This window comes from Phyllostomus hastatus, unplaced genomic scaffold (assembly GCF_019186645.2).
Source record: "Phyllostomus hastatus isolate PE091 unplaced genomic scaffold, TTU_PhHast_1.1 phas_scaffold_21, whole genome shotgun sequence".
NCBI classification, from domain to species: Eukaryota; Metazoa; Chordata; class Mammalia; order Chiroptera; family Phyllostomidae; genus Phyllostomus; species Phyllostomus hastatus.
In genome coordinates, this window is record NW_025334017.1 from 41945383 (window position 1) to 41962067 (window position 16685).

Here is a 16685-nt window from a genome sequence, read left to right on the forward strand (position 1 = left end):
AGCACCTTTATTATTGATCAAGGCCACTGCAGTGATCCAGTTTTGAACATAAAGGCCCAGACGACTTGCTGATACGGTATATGGAATGCTGTAACTGGGCAAACGCACTCGCATGTCTTACCGGACTTATAGATGGGGACAGTGTTTCCTGAGTGGGGACCCATGGGGGCTGGGGGAGCATTTGAATGTGCTTTCTGTGGACTGCAAAATTAAAAAAAAAAAAGGCTCTTTCATTCCTGAGCCCAAAATGTCTGGTTATTCTTCCTGCATTTTTTTCAAGCAGGTATGTCACTCCACATGAGAAAAGAAGGAATGATAGGATAGATTGGGAAATATCAGGAAGACAGGTAAAGAAAATGGCTTCTTATGAAAAGTTTGGAAATGGAGAAAACACATCTTCGTCTGTCCCCAGTTTTTTGTTCTCTTCCCACACTGGGATTAACCATGATTTCTTCAGTGAAAAAGGTGGGATTGTCTCACGAGGGAGAGGCAGCCAGCAGTCCACTGGGACACTGCTGCTCCTGTTCTCAGAGGGCCGTTCCATCAAGCAAACCACTGCCCCACGGGGGATGCTCCAGGGACCACTGCTGTGTATTAATCCGCCTGAGCCCACTTTCTGGTGTAGAAGGGCTTCCCATAAGTCTCCCCCAAAATACAATAGTATAGACCCACTGGAATTCCCATTCATTACCTTAAAGCAGGGGTGTCAAACTCATTTTCACTGGGGACCACATCAGCCTTGTGGTTGCCTTCAAAGAGCCGAATGTAATTTTAGGACTGTATAAATGTAACTACTCCTTAACAGTTAAACAACAGCTCAGCACTGCTGCCGGGTAGAAACAAGGCGCTGGGCTGGATAAAAAAACATGGAAGGCTGGATTCAGCCCACGGGCCTTGTATTTGCCACCTGTGCCTTAAAGGAAGTAAGAATAATAGGCCAGGGAACACAGCATTAAGAACTTTATAAATGTTGTAATTTCCCAGTGTTTTTAACTTCTGAAAACTCTTCTCCAACTGGTTTTCCATTAGTGATCAGTGATAAAACACAAATTATAATGAGTTGGTACTAAGTGATTTAATAATGTCTTTTCTGTGTGTTGTCAGTCATCTTCCAAGTGAATGGCAGAAACTCCAAATGGACTGCAATGGTGTTTTCACCGAACCTGTCCTTGGAACGCTTCTTACACAGTGCTCCTTGCCGTCGCTGACAGTGGGTGCTGAAGAAGGTAAGGACACTTGCTGGACATTCTTCACCTAAAGGCTTGTCCTTGAGAGCAGCAATAATGAGCCTGGGTTAGCGGTGGGGTTGGCGAGGGAATCTAGAGAGGCAGTCTACCTTTAGTCTCTGCAGCCCAGACAAGGGGAGAAAGTTCCTCAGGGGTAAAGTACATGGCGGCAGTGTCTGAAAGGAGAGAAAATTAGACTGAGTGTCTTGATTCCTTGACAAGGAGAGAAAGATTAATGTAAGAAGCTATGTGTCTGGGTCTAAGGAAGGATACAACACCTGAGCAAGTAAAAGGCCATTTGCATTTGTATGTTGGACTCAGTTTATATACACCCCACTAAGGGATGCCTTCCCCCTACCCTGTCTCTAGTTGAAAACACTTGACTCACTTTCAGAATGAGAGGACCTAACAAGGGTGAATTCCTTTCCCATGCTCCTGGAGCCATACTGCTGTGGCTGCACACTGAGTAGCCCCATGCCCAGCTCTGACTTACAAAGGGCTATTGTCTTGTCTATATACTAGCCAAAACTATCCGATGGGGCTCTGGTTTGCACAGAGAAACTGAGAAGTGCAGCTAGTGCCTCATGAGGAAGGCTTTTGCTGGTGAGAAACCACGAATAGGAAGGAACCAGAAGACACAGTATGCTGGGAGTCTATCACATTGGTTACAAAGCATTGACTAGCCTGGTTGCACACCCAGAAATCTGTTCTTCTCTATCTTTTTATTTTCCTCCCACTTTGTGAGACTGCAGCTCCTGGTAAGCTTTGGTTTTGAGGTTTGTTTGGTTTTTAGTAGAAATCTGGATCGATCAATTTACAGTACACCTCATTCATTTATCCAGCCAACATGTTTTAAGTGTTCATTAGGTGTAGACATCAGGCACAACCTCGATAACCTACCGCATAGGCTGTTTAAGAAATTAAATGGGTCAGCCTATGCAATATATCAGGTACAGTATCTTATTCCAAGCAATCTTTAAAATAATGTGAAGCCATTTACATTTTGCTTTTTGCCATCTTCTCTGTGATCACAAAAAATCCAAACAAACCCCACTATTATCATTTGGTGGTTGTCATCCTTGGGCACATTTTGATAAGATTAGATGTTCAGTGTTCAGCACACAATGCAATATGTATCAGAATTGTACACTTGAAATTATATAATCTTTTGCCACCTTAATAAATTTAACTTTTAAAAATAGGAGGAAAGGAAATTTAAGAAATAAAAAATTTAAAAAAAAACAGAAGAAGGTTTTAAAGGGTGGCCGTAAAAGGAAGCACCCTTGCTAACTTGTCCTCTGGGTCAGACTGCCCTGATCATCTGTCCCTGGCCAGGCTGTTCATTGCCGCAAATGAGCAGCTCGATTGTAAAGAGACTCAAGTGACCATTGTCTGTGATTTCTCTGGGAATTTATTTTAAATGCTTCTTCGGAGGAAATGAGAATACGCTGTGGTGATACAGGCAGTCATCAAATGTCTGGGAGCAGCAGTTGGTGTCCAAAGCTCTGGTTTCTGGCCCATTTATGGTTGCCTAAAGCAACTCCCAAACCTCAGAACTGGCTGAGGAGCTTTGACACGGACTCAGGCCTCCACTTCAGGACTTGCCTGTGAAAGCCCTTTTCATCCGAACAGTCGTTGGACAAAATTTCCTGCGTTCTTCCTTGGTGCCAGGCAACCTGTTAGTCCCTGGAAATAAACAAGGACAAGATAAGCTGTGGTATATATTCTGACTTGGTTATGTGGACATCAGTTAGAATCTCAGGTTTTTCATTCGCATCATTTGATCTATAGCACTTATGTAACTCCTATGAGGCTCAGTTTCTTCATTTGAAATGGGTATAGTACATTTTAAAGCATCTGACACGTTAATTGCTTGGTAAATATTGCTCTCTAACTATGAATCTTTCATGAAATAATTTATCCATATTTATTTTGAAACCATGTACCCTTAACCCATATTAAAGCCCACTTTTTTGTCCCTCCAGGTCTCTGCCTGCTTTCTCCTGGGTAGAGAAAGTTGGAGGGTCCCATCTTTTCTCAGCAGGACTCCGTCTGGAGGTTGGCTCTTGCTCACTTGGAACCCACATGAAGGAACCAATAACAGAGCGGGAGGAGGGGACTACCCATTTTGTACGATGGAGACCACTCTTCCTCTACTCTTTCGGGGTACAGAAAATTCCCATAAACTTGAAGATGGTTTCAACAGTTCTTTTTTAAAGAACAACAATTGTTTTGAAGAAAATATGCATGGTTCTGTGTATGTGTGTGTCCTTGTCTGTGTATGTGTAAGAAGTGTGTATGGTGTGATAGAGATAAGGAGACATATGGGAAGGAAACTTAATTCCCCTGGTCTACCTCCTTGACTGTCTTTCAGTACAGTGCTGTGTAGGCTTCTGCTGATCCCTCACAGCCCCTCCAGTTTTGGAGCTGCCCAAGTAAGAAAGTTCCCCTTTATCCAACTCTGCCATTCTCCTGTACCTCTTATTGCATTTGCCACTCAATTCCTCCTTCCACTCTATGCAATATCAATGTCCTTCCCCTCTAAGTAATCAAGTATCAGTCTTCAGATGTTTTTCTTTCACCTTGCAAATTGGGCAATTTCCATGTTGAGGGGAGGGGACTTCTCCCTCCAGTGGCAGAGCCTGCTGTCCCTACCAGGGAAGGAAGCAGGAAGAGTATTAGTCACATACCTAAAATAAAATGTGAAATATCACTCCCATTAAGATCAATCACTTTTTCCCAAACCTCTATCTAATGATTACTAAAACGTTTATATTATTCATATTGTCTTACTGAAAAAGAGAGTAGAACAGCAATGCTGTCTTTGATAAGAAGTTTGTCATAAGAATTTGGGAATGAGTGTTTATGAATCATGTGTTAATTGCTCAAGTGAGTTTAATCTAATTTGAGACACTGTATTATGTCTCCTTAAGCTGATTATTTGTCTGTGGGGTGAGAGTTAATGGCTCTACATGTCTTCCTGACAACTGTCATGAAGCTCTAAGGGTTGTTTTCTTATTTCCCACTAATAGGCTCCCCTTTTCTCTGTGACTTGGAAATGTATGTGCAGTGAAGACTTGATTGAGAGGTGAACTGGAGGAAGTAGCTGAAATGAGTGAGGCATCGGATCTAATACCAAATCAATGCTAAAGTAAAACTGCTATCACACACAGACTAATCAACAGTGGTTAATGCACAGTGACACCTGGAATGTGTTCATCTCCCGGGAAGATCAACAATGAGATAACAGCTGATTGATATTGAAGACAGCTCCTCCCTACCACACACACACACACACGACCATAGTGAGAAGTTACTATACAGGGTGGGGCAAAAGTAGATTTACAGTTGTAAGTACATGAAACACAGAGCTTATTCTTATACTATTACTTATTACTTATTGCATTATTATTTGCCATACAAACAACTGTAAACAGACTTTTCTTCCACCCTGTATAATCTTTGGTCAGCAGTTGAGCTTCTTATAAAAGTAAACACATTACATACACCAACTCTTCAATTGATGGTGAAGCTATTTCAACCACTTTAATAATGCTATTTCATTAAATGACTTTGTTTCAACACATCAGTCATTTCAAAATATCTTGTTGGGAAGTTCCAGCCAAGATAGAGGTGTAGGTAGAAACCCTTTCCTTCCTCACACAATCAAAAGGAGGATAACAACCAATCTAAAAACAATAAACAACCAGAAGTGCCAGAAAATCAAACTGCATGGAACTCTGATAACCAAGGAATTAAAGAAACAGTCAACCAGACCCATCAGTCAACTAGACCCATAAGAGGGAGGCGGGAAGATGGAGAGAACCTGGGGCAAGGTTGTGGACCATGTGGGCTGGGCTGGCTGAAAGGACCCCCAGCAAGGCGGCAGAGCAGACCATGGCAAGGCAGGGGCTGGCTGAATGGTAAACTGAGATTCAGAGCTGACTGTGGACTACGGCAGGGGTTACCACGGTGGGAGAAACTCCCAGTCTCAGATGAGAGTTCATTGGAAAGTGGGCTAAAGCCAAGCAGGTGAGCTGCATTGTTCCCTCTCTGGCCCTCCCCCATGGACAGTGCCACAACTGCAGCAAAGAGGGTTGCCCTGCACTGGTGAATACCTAAGGCCCTGCCCTCTTACAACTTAACAGCTGTGCCAAGGCAAAGAAATATGGTCCAAATGAAAGAACAGAGCAAAACTCCAGAGAAAGAGCTAAGCAATGAGGAGATAGCCAACCTTTCTGATGTGGAATTCAAAACATTGGTAATCAAGGTGCTTGCAGAACTGATTGAGCTTGATCAAAAAAATGAAAGAACAAATGAAGACTACCCAAAGTGAAATAAAGCAAAATACTCAGGAAACCAACAGTGACAGGAAGGAAATCAGGACTAAAATCAACAATTTGGAACAAAAGGAAGAAATAAACATCCAATTGAAACAGAATGAAGAAATAAGAATTCAAAAAAATGAAGACAGGCTTAAGAACCTCCAGGACACCTTTAAAATTTCCAATATCTGAGTTATAGGGGTTCCAGAAGAAGAACAAAGAAAGAAATTGAAAACTTATTTGAATAAATAATGAAGGAAAACTTCCCCAATCTGGTGAAGGAAATAGACTTCCAGGAAGTCCAGGAAGCCCAGAGAGGTACACACCAAGGCACATCATCATTAAGTTACCTAAGATTAAAGATAAAGAGAGCATCTTAAAAGCAGCAAGTGGAAAGGAGAGAGTTACTTAAAAAGGAGTTCCCATAAGGCTATCAGCTGATTTCTCAAAAGAAATCTTGCAGGCAAGAAGGGGCTGGAAAGAAGTATTCCAATTCATGAAAGGCAAGGACCTACATCCAAGATTATTCTATCCAGCAAAGCTATCATTTACAATGGAAGCAGATAAAGTGCTTCCCAGTTAAGGTCAAATTAAAGGAGTTCATCACCACCAAGCCCTTATTGTATGAAATGTTTAAAGGGATTTGCCTAAGAAATTGAAGAAGATAAAAACTATGAACAGTAAAATGACAAAAAACTTACAACTATCAACTGAATCTAAAAAAGAAAACAACAATAAAAACAAAAACTAAGCAAACAACTAGAAGAGAAACAGAATCAAAGAAGTGGACATCACATGGAGGGTTTTCAGTGGGGAGGAAGAAGGGGAAAATAGGGGGGAAAGGTATAGGGAATAAGAAGCATAATTGGTAGTCATAAAATAGACAGGGAGATGTTAAGAATGGTATATGAAACAAGTCAAAAACATATAAACAACCCATGAACATGAAATAAGGGGGGATGCTAGAGGGTTGGGGGAGCAGGGCAGAGGGGGAATAAAGGGGGAAAATTGGGAAAGCTGTAATAGCATAATCAATAAAATATACTTAAAATACCTTGTTGGTTGTTAATGGTTCTTCACATATAGTTCCAGTTCATCTCTTCCAGTGGAAATTTTCACCACTGTCCTCATACCTGATTACTCTGTACAACTGTAAGCTTCATACCTCTAAGTATAACATCTCTAATATCTGTAGCAACTGGCCCATTTTTCACTTACCAAATTCTTTAAGGATCAACATTAAAGCCACCTTTATTCTAATCACTAGTTCTGAAGATGAATATCTACCATCTGATTTGAATTATGTTTAAATGACTATTTTGTCTACTCTGCTGGATTGCAAGTTTTTGGAGATGGAAACCTTGCCTGATTCGGTTCTTTATTGATCATAGAGCACAGAAAAATATCAACTAAGGTATAAATGAAAATATATTGAATAAAGTAGTATTTTGGTGAGAATAGGAGAGTTATTTTGGAATAAAATTAGAGATAGCATTAAAAATAAATCTTACGATCAACTCTGATTAAAAAAAAACCCAAAATCCATCCTGTAGTATAACTGTCGATTTATATCAATTTATTTATGTCGATTTATTTTCACCTGCCACTGGAATGTGAGTTTGTGGGAATTGGGGGAGTGTCTTCTATCTTATATTTCTAAGGACTACACAGAAGGTTGTCAGTCAGTGTTTGTTAAATAAATGAATGAATGTGGAAGTGTTGTTCATCTCAGCCAAGAACCATCTAGGGAAGAGAGTAATAACACTCTTAATCCCAAGTAAACAGCAATGTTCTCTCTTCCAAGGCTTTACTGAGACACTCAGCCCTTTTTTCATCTTTTTCAGTAGTAGTGAGTGTTAGTTTCCTTCCACTAGTTTTTCTTATCTTCTTTTGCTCAGAAGCAACAAGGACAAGATGGCTTGCCAGAATTAAGACACCCATAATAAATCTGATTAAGTCAGTGTGGTATAATAAAAAGTATTTGGGAATAAAAATATCTAACCTTGACTCTGTTTCTGACTTTAAGGTCACTCTGTTGCTGAGTGACCTTAAAAAGTCATTTCTCTTCTCTGGCCCTCTAGGTCTCATTTATAAAATAAAGTTTTTTGGTAGAGCACTGAGTTCTTTTCTGGACAGTGAAATAAGACTGCATGGTAGTTAGAGAACAATTAAGCTTTTGTGAATAAAATTATCAATAGGAAAGATGATAATTCTATAAAACAATCAACTTCAGTGAAGCAGTGGGTTCAGCATGCCCCTCACGAGTTCAGGAAAATGGCTTGTACATTTATACATGCTCTGACACTAATTTACGACACAAAAGAAAGAGAGCATCTGTTGACGCTTTGAGAAAAATCAAAATTGGTACTAATTTTCAATGGCAGAAAAATATGATCATGGTAATTATGGCATAATTATGATGCCCTAAATCTATTCTAGCATCTGGGTACAAGAAAGAATGAAAAACCAATATAAAGGAAAAGAAAAGTACATGGACTCTCCAAAGATAACAGAGCCATAAGAAATAGAATTGGGTTATAAAAAAAGCAAATCATTATCACAAAGCTGATTATAGTCCCCCTCCACCAAATTTTCTTTTGTGAGAAATATACAATTTGCAAACCAAAAAAAAAAAAAGGGATGGTGAATAATATTTTAAAAACTCAATTAGAGAGGCGGCCCACTGCTGTTGGCAAGAGACACTGCTGAGCTAACCGGGACCCACAAGACATTTTTCTCCATAGTTTTATTGAGTGGGGACTGGGTTATACACTGATGCCCAGACATTGTTTAATCTAAAATAAATTTATGAGCACTGGCTGGTGTGGCTGAATGGATTGAGCAGGGGCTGCGAACCAAAGGGTCACCAGTTTGATTCCCAGTCAGGGCACATGCCTGGGTTGTGAACCTGGTTCCCAGTAGAGGGCGTGCAAGAGGCAACCACACATTTATGTTTCTCTCCCTCTCTTTCTCCCTCTCTAAAAATAAATAAATAAAATCTTTTAAAAATAAAATAAAATAAAGTGAATTTATGAGACAAAGAATAAATCATTGCACTTTTGTCCCCCAAAAAGAATCCAACCACTTGCATCAGAATCACTCAGTCTACTTCTTAAAAGTGGAGATGCCTTTGGAAAAGGAGTATTTCGCCTGATTTTTTTTTTTTTTTTGGTCTCTGGAATTTCAGAGGTAGCTGGACTAATAAACAGCATTTAAAAAATCTTTTTCAGGATTAAAATCAATGCTGTTATCACCAGTATCAAAATATTTCTATCAATTTGCAGTCATTTGGTTGACTACATTCAGTATACATACAGATGTGGGTGACCAGAGGCATAGATAACCCCCAACACCAGAGTTAGAATGGGAAAACATTTTCATAGTTAGTCACCTAGCACAGAGCTCAGATGGGTTCTGAGAATTCTCAATTCATCAGGCAAAATGACAAAATTAAGTTTAAAGGTCAAATGAAGATACTGTGGATGCTTGTTCATTTTTTCTTACTCTATCACCAGCCCAGTGGTCTCAATGTTTAGGATCTTTAGTATCTTTATCATAAATGATAGCACATTCTTGTGATTAGAAAACTATTTTTTTACAAGACCAATGAAAACACATATGAGTTCAAATACCCATAGATACATACAAAATGCAGTATCATTTCTGCAAACTAATTTATAAAAAAACATATAAGCTCTTACTACAAGAATAATTCAAAGGACCAATAAATCCAGGAGCTGGTTCTTTGAAAAGATAAACAAAATTAAAAAGCCTTTAACAAGACCATCAAGAAAAAAAGAGAGAGTACCCTAAAATATAAAATCAGAAATGAAAGAGGAGAAATTACAACCAATACCACAGAAATACAAAGGATTGTCAGAAATTACTACAAACAATGATATGCCATGAAATTTGACAACCTGGATGAAATGGACACATTTCTAGAAATATATAATCTTCCAAAACTGAATCGAGAAAAAGCAGAAAGCTTGAACAGACCTATAACAGCTAGTGAAATTGAAGTAGTAATCAAAAAACTCCCAGCACATAAAAGCCATGCACCAGATGGTTTCACAGGATAATTTTTTACAAAATATTTAAGGAAGAGCTAACCCCTATCCTAAAACTATTCCAAAATATATAAGAAGAGGGGAGACTCCCAAACTCTTTTTATGAGGCCATCATCCTAATCCAAAAACCAGATAAAGACACAAGAAAGAAAGAAAACTATAGGCCAATATTACTGATCAACATAGACACTAAAATCCTCAACAAAATATTGGCAAACTGCATCCAGCAGTACATTAAAAAGATCATACACTGTGACCAAGTGGGATTCATCCCAGGGATGTAAAGATGGTACAATATTTACAAATCAATAAACATTATAGACTTCCAGCCAAGATGGAGGAATAGGTAGATACACTGTGCCTCCTCACACAACCAAAAGAAAGACAGCACCACATTTAAAATAAAAAAAAAAAAAAACAGAAATGCCAGGAAATCAAACTGTATGGAAGTCCATCAGCCAAGGAGTTAAGGAAGAACATTCATCCAGACCAGTAGGAGGGGTGGAGATGGACAGCCAGAGAGGAGAGGACATGTGGCAAGGCAGTGGCTAGAGGATGAGGTCAGGTGGCAGCTGTCAAACCAGGCGAGGCAGTGGCTGGAAGGGCAGGCAGTCCCACATTTGCGTGAAGATAAACCAGGAGGAGAAAATGGACGGTGAGACAGAACACGAAACCCAGGGTTCCAGTATGGGAAAATAATGCCTCAAAGCCTCTGATGGAAAACACCTGTGAGGGTTGAGGTAGCAGGAGAAACTCCAAGCCTCACAGGAGAGTTCATTAGATAGACCCACAGGGTCCTAGAACATAAACAAACCTACCCACCTGGGAATCAGCACCAGAAAGGCCCAATTTGCTTGTGGACAGAAGTAACTGAAAACCAGCCAAGAGCTGAGCAAGCAGCACTGTTCACTCTCAGACTTCTCCCCCACATACAGCTCCATGGGCTGTCTCTCCCTGGTGGAATACCTAAGGCTCCACCCCTTACTATTTAACAAGCGTGCCAAGACCAAAAAAAAAAAAAAGTTCCAAATGAAAGACAGAACAAAACTCCAGAAAAAATACAACTAGGTGACAAAGAGATAGCCAGCTTATCACATGCAATTTAAAACACTGGTAATCAGGATGCTCACAGAATTGGTTGAGTATTTTCATAAAATAGAGGAAAAAGTGAAGGCTATGAAAAGTGAAATAAAGGAAAATGCACAGAGAACCAACAGTGACAGAAAGAAAACCAGGACTCAAATCAATGGTTTGACACACAAAGAAGAAATAAACACTCAACCAGAACAGAATGGAGAAACAAGAATTCAAAAAAAAAAAAAATGAAGAGAAGCTTAAGCACTGCTGGGACAACTTTACATGTTCCAACATCTGAATCATAGGGGTGCCAGAAGGAGAAAAGGAAGAGTAAGAAGTTGAAAACTTACTTGAAAACATAATGAAGGAGAACTTCCACAATCTGGCTAAGGAAATCAACTTCCAGGAAGTCCAGGAAGCTCAGAGAGTCCCAAAGAAGTTGGATCCAAGAAGCACACAGCAAGGTGCATCATAATTACATCACCCAATTTTAAAGAGAAGGAGAGAATCTTGAAAGCAGCAAGAGGAAAGGAGAGAGTTACCTACAAAGGAGTTCCATTAGACTATCAGCTGATTTCTCAAAAGAAATCTTGCAGGCAAGAAGGGGCTGAAAAGAAGTATGCAAAGTCATGAAAGGAAAGGACCTACATCCAAGATTACTCTATCCAGCAAAGCTATCATTTAGAATGGAAGGGCAGATAAAGTCCTCCCCAGATAAGGTCAAGTTAAAGGAGTTCATCATCACCAAGCCCTTATTGCATGAAATGTTAAAGGGACTTATCTAAGAAAAAGAATATAAAAACTATGAACAGTAAAATGACAACCAACTCACAACTATTAACAACCAAACCTAAAAATCAAAAACAAGAAAAACTAAGTAAACAACTAGAACAGAAACAGAATCACAGAAATTGAGATCACATGGAGGGTTATCAGCAGGCCCATGGGATGGAAAGAGAGTGGGAAAAGCTACAGGTAATAAATAGCATAAATGGTAGGTAGAAAATAGACAGGGGGAGGTTAAGAATAGGATATGAAAAAGCCAAAGAACTTATATGTATGACCCATAGACATGAAGTAAAGGAGGGGAATGGGGGTGGGAGGGTGTTACAGGGTGGAGGGGAATAAAGGGGATGAAATGGGACAACTGTAATAGCATAATGATAAAATATATATTTTAAAAAACCATACTATCTAATATAGGAATGCTTAACCTAAAATGCATATGGAATAATACAGTTTTAAAAGTCACCAGAGTACTTTTGAAGAAAAAGAGATTGGAAGGATTGAGCTTGGATTACATTGCTGGATAACAAGACTTGGCAAATGAGACAGACACCTTCCCTTACACAGCAGTAGAAAAGGATGGAATTGTCAGCAAACCATATTGAGACATGTTGAATAATTGAACATTTAAAAGATGAAACATTCACCATCACTTTGGAAAGAATAACATTTCATGAAAAAGAGAAGCAAAGGTCTTATACAGATAATGAAAGTATAGCCAACTTGGAGAGTAATTTATCAACATTTAGAACAACAATGTTGATGCACAAATCCAATTTACCTAGTCATCCTATGTTTAGATATCTGTCCCAGTGAAATTCCCATGTACGGACCACAATGTCATTGGGAGACAATTATCCATGGGTTTCTCAGGGTTCTACACAGCTTATAAGCAAAGCCACTGACTTCTGGCCAAGATGGAGGCATAGGTAGATACACTGTACCTCTTCATAGAACCGAAAGAAGGACAACAACAAATTTAAAAAACAATAAACAACCAGAATTGCCAGAAAAAATGAACTGTTTGGAAGTCCAACAACCAAGGAGTTAAAGAAGAAACATTCATCTGGACAGGTAGGAGGGGTGGAGATGGGCAGCAGGGCAGAGAGGAACTCACAGCAAGCCAGTATCTGGAGGACCAGGGCAGGCAAGGCAGCACCTGGTGGACTGGGCAAGGCCATGGTTGGTGGAGCAGGCAGTCCCACATTCGTGTGCAGACAAACTGGGAGTAACAACTGGGGAGCAAGACAGGCCATGCAACCCAGGGTTCCAGCATGGGGAAATAATGCCTCAAAACCTCTGACTGAAAAAACCTGTGGGGGTTGCAGTGGTGGCAAAAACACCTAACCTCACAGGAGACTTTGCTAGAGAGACCCACCTCGTCCTAGAACATACACAAGCCACCCACCTGGGAGCCAGCACCAGAAGGGTCCAATTTTCTTGTGGATAGTGGTGGAGGTGACTGAAAGCTGGCAGGGAGCAGAGCAAGCAGCAGTGTTCCCTGGCTGACTCCTCCCCCACTGAAAGCATCACAAGGAAGCGACTTGGGTTGCCCCCGCCCTGGCAAACACCTGAGGCTCTGCCCCTTGTTACGTAACAGGTGTGCTGAGACAAAAAAAAATGGCTCACATGAAAGAACGAATCAAAGCTGCAGAAAAACTCCAACTAAGCAACAAAGAGATAGCCAACTTATCAGATGCACAGTTCAAAACACTGGTGATCAGGATGCTCACAGAATTGGTTGAGTATGGTTGCAAAATAGAGGAAAAAGTGAAGGCTATGAAAAGTGAAATAAAGGAAAATGTACAGAGAACCAACAGTGATGGGAAGGAAACTGGGACTCAAATCAATGGTTTGGAACACAAAGAAGAAATAAACACTCAACCAGAACAGAATGGAGAAACAAGAATTCAAAAACATGAGGAGAGGCTTAGTGACCTCCGGGGCAACTTTAAACTTCTAACATCTGAATCATAGGGGTGCCAGAAGGAGAAGAGGAAGAGGAAGAAGTTGAAAACTTACTTGAAAACATAATGAAGGAGAATTTCTACAATCTGGCAAAGGAAATAGACTTCCAGGAAGTCGAAGAAGTTGAGAGAATCCCAAAGAAGTTGGACCCAAGGAAACACACTAAGGCATGTCATAATTACATCACCCAAGTTAAAGAGAAGGAGAGAATCCTAAAAGCAGCAAGAGGAAAGGAGAGAGTTACCTGCAAAGGAGTTCCCATAAGGCTCTCAGCTGATTTCTTCAAAGATACCTTATAGGCAAGAAGGGGCTGGAAAGAAGTATGCAAAGTCATGAAAGGAAAGGACCTACATCTAAGATTACTCTATCCAGCAAAGCTATCATTTAGAATGGAAGGGCAGATAAAGTCCTCCCCAGATAAGGTCAAGTTAAAGGAGTTCATCATCACCAAACCCTTATTGTATGAAATGTTTAAGGGACTTAACTAAGAAATTGAAGAAGATCAAACACTATGAACAGTAAAATAACAAAAAAAAACACAACTATGAACAATAGGACCTAAAATAAACAAAAGCAAAAACAAACTAAGCAAAGTACTGGAAGAGGAACAGATTCACAGAAATGGAGACCACATGGAGGGTTATCAGCAGGGAGGTGGAGGGGGAGAGAGGGGAAAAATACATGGAATAAGAAGCATATATAGGAGGTATAAATAGACAGGTGGAGGTTAAGAATAGCATGGGAAATAGAGAAGCCAAAGAACTTAAATGTATTATCCATGGACATGAACTAAGTGGGATCGTTGGTGGGAGGGGGTGCTAGGAGGAAGGGAATAAAGGGAGGAAATGGGACAACTGTAATAGTGTAATCGATAAAATATATTTGAAAATAAAGTAAAAATAACATTCATAAGACAAAAATATAAATACTATACATCACATAAACAAAATGATAGACAAAAATCACATGATTGTATCAATAGGTGCTGAAAAAGCATTTGATAAAATACAGGACCCATTTATGATAAAAACACTTAGCAAAGAAGGAGTAGAGGGAGCATACCTCAACAAAGGCCATATATGAGTAAACTACAGCCAACACTGTACTCAATAGAAAAATGAAAAGCTTCCCCTTAAGATCAGGAACAAAACAAGAGTGTCCACTTTCCACACTTCTATTCAAGATAGTATTAGAAGTTCTAGCTACAGCAATCAGACAAGAAAAAGAAATAAAACGAATCCAAATTGGAAAGAAGGAAGTAAAACTGTCATTGTTTGCAGATGACATGATAGTGTACATAGAAAACCCTATAGGCTCCACCAAAAAACTATTAGACCTAATAAGTGAATTTGTCAAAACAGCAGTATACAAGGTCAATATCCAGAAATTGAAGGCATTTTTGTGCTCCAACAATGAATAACAGGAACAGAAACTAGGGAAAAATCCCATTTACTACAGTGACAAGAAAAATAAAGGATCTAGAAATAAACTTAACCAAGGAAGTAAAAGACCTATACTCAGAAGACTACACAACACTGAAGAAAGAAATGAAGGAAGACACAAATAAATGGCAGCATATACCATGTTCATGGGTTGGAAGAATTAACATAATTAAAATGTGCATACTACTCAAAGCAATTTATAGAATCAATGCAATACCTATTAAAATACCAATGACATATTTCACAGATATAGAACAAACATTTCAAAAATTTATATGGAGCCATAAATGACCCTAAATAGCCACAGCAATTTTGAGAAAGAAGAACAAAGTAGAAGGGATCACAATATCTGATATCAAGGCCATTTAAATAAAAACCGTCTGGTACTTGCATAAGAACAGACACATAGATCAGTGGAACAGACTAGAGGGCCCAGTTATAAACCCAAGGCTCTATGGTTAATTAATATTTGACAAAAAGGGCAGGAGCATAATGGAATAAAAATAGCCTCTTTAATAAATGATATTGGAAAGTCTGGAAAGATACATGAAAAAAATGAAACTAGACCATGAAATTATACCATACACCAAAACAAACTCAGATTGATAAAAGACTTAACTATAAGTTGTGACAGCATAAAAGTCCCAGAGGAGAATATAGGCAGGAAAACTCCCATTATCCCATGCAGCAATATTTTCTTCCAAAGATCTCCTAGGACAAGGGATATGAAGGAAAGAATAAACAAATGGGACTACATCAAATTAAAATGCTTCTGCATGGCTAAAGAAAACACCAGCAAAATGAAAAGGGAATCAACTGTATGGAAAAGCATTTTCCAATGATACTTTGGAAAAGGTTTGATCTCCAAAATGTATAAACAAGTCATACAACTCAACACCAGGAAGACAAACAATCCAATTTTAAAATGGCAAAGGACCTGAACAGATTCTTCTCCAAGGAGGACATACAGAAGAACCATGGACATATGGAAAAATGCTCAACGTCACTAGCTGCCAAGAGAAATGCAAATTAAAACCACATTGAGATACCAGTTCACATCGGTCAGAATGGCCATCACTAACAAAACAACAAGTGCTGGCGAGGATGTGGAGAAAAGGGAACCCTAGTAAACTGTTTGTGGGAATGCTACTGTGGAAAACAGTATGAAATTTCCTTAAAAAACTAAAGATGGAATTGCCTTTTGATCTAGTGATCCCATTACTGAGATCATACCCTAAGAATCCTTAAATACCAATTCAAAAGAACCTATGAACCCCAATGTTTATAGTAGTGTTATTTACAATAGCCAAGTGCTAGAAACAGCTTAAGTGCCAATCAGTAAGTGAATGGACCAAAAAACGTCTATACATTTACGCAGTGGAATACTATGCAGCAGAAAGAAAGAAGGAGCTCCTACCCTTTGTGACAGCATGGATAGAACTCGACAGTATTATGCTAAGTGAAATGAGCCAGGAGGCAAAAGACAAATGCCATATGATCTCATCTATAAGTGGAACATAATGAACAAAACAAACAAATGAGCAAAATAGAACCAGAGACATGGAAATAAGGGACACACTGACAGTGACCAGAGGGGAGGGGAATAACAGGAGAAAGCAGGGGAAGAGTCTAGTTAAAGAGCATGTATAAAGTACCCATCTACAAAGACAACAGCGGAGGAATGACTGGGGGAATAGGGGGAATGGGTTGGGGCAGCAGAGAGCAATGGGGGAAACATTGGGAAAACTGTAATTGAACAATAAAAAACTATAAACTCTTAGCTTATTTTGT

At 39.4% G+C, this 16685-nt stretch overlaps 1 long non-coding RNA gene across 1 annotated transcript in view; it reads right to left on the reverse strand.

The window, feature by feature from the left end:
- Positions 1-2828: 2828 nt before the first annotated feature.
- The window catches only part of LOC123833314, a 218423-nt gene continuing 204566 nt past the window's right edge, over positions 2829-16685 (reverse strand). The window contains exon 3 of the long non-coding RNA XR_006788206.1: positions 2829-2912. This is a non-coding gene — a long non-coding RNA (uncharacterized LOC123833314). The remainder of the gene's footprint in view (positions 2913-16685) is intronic.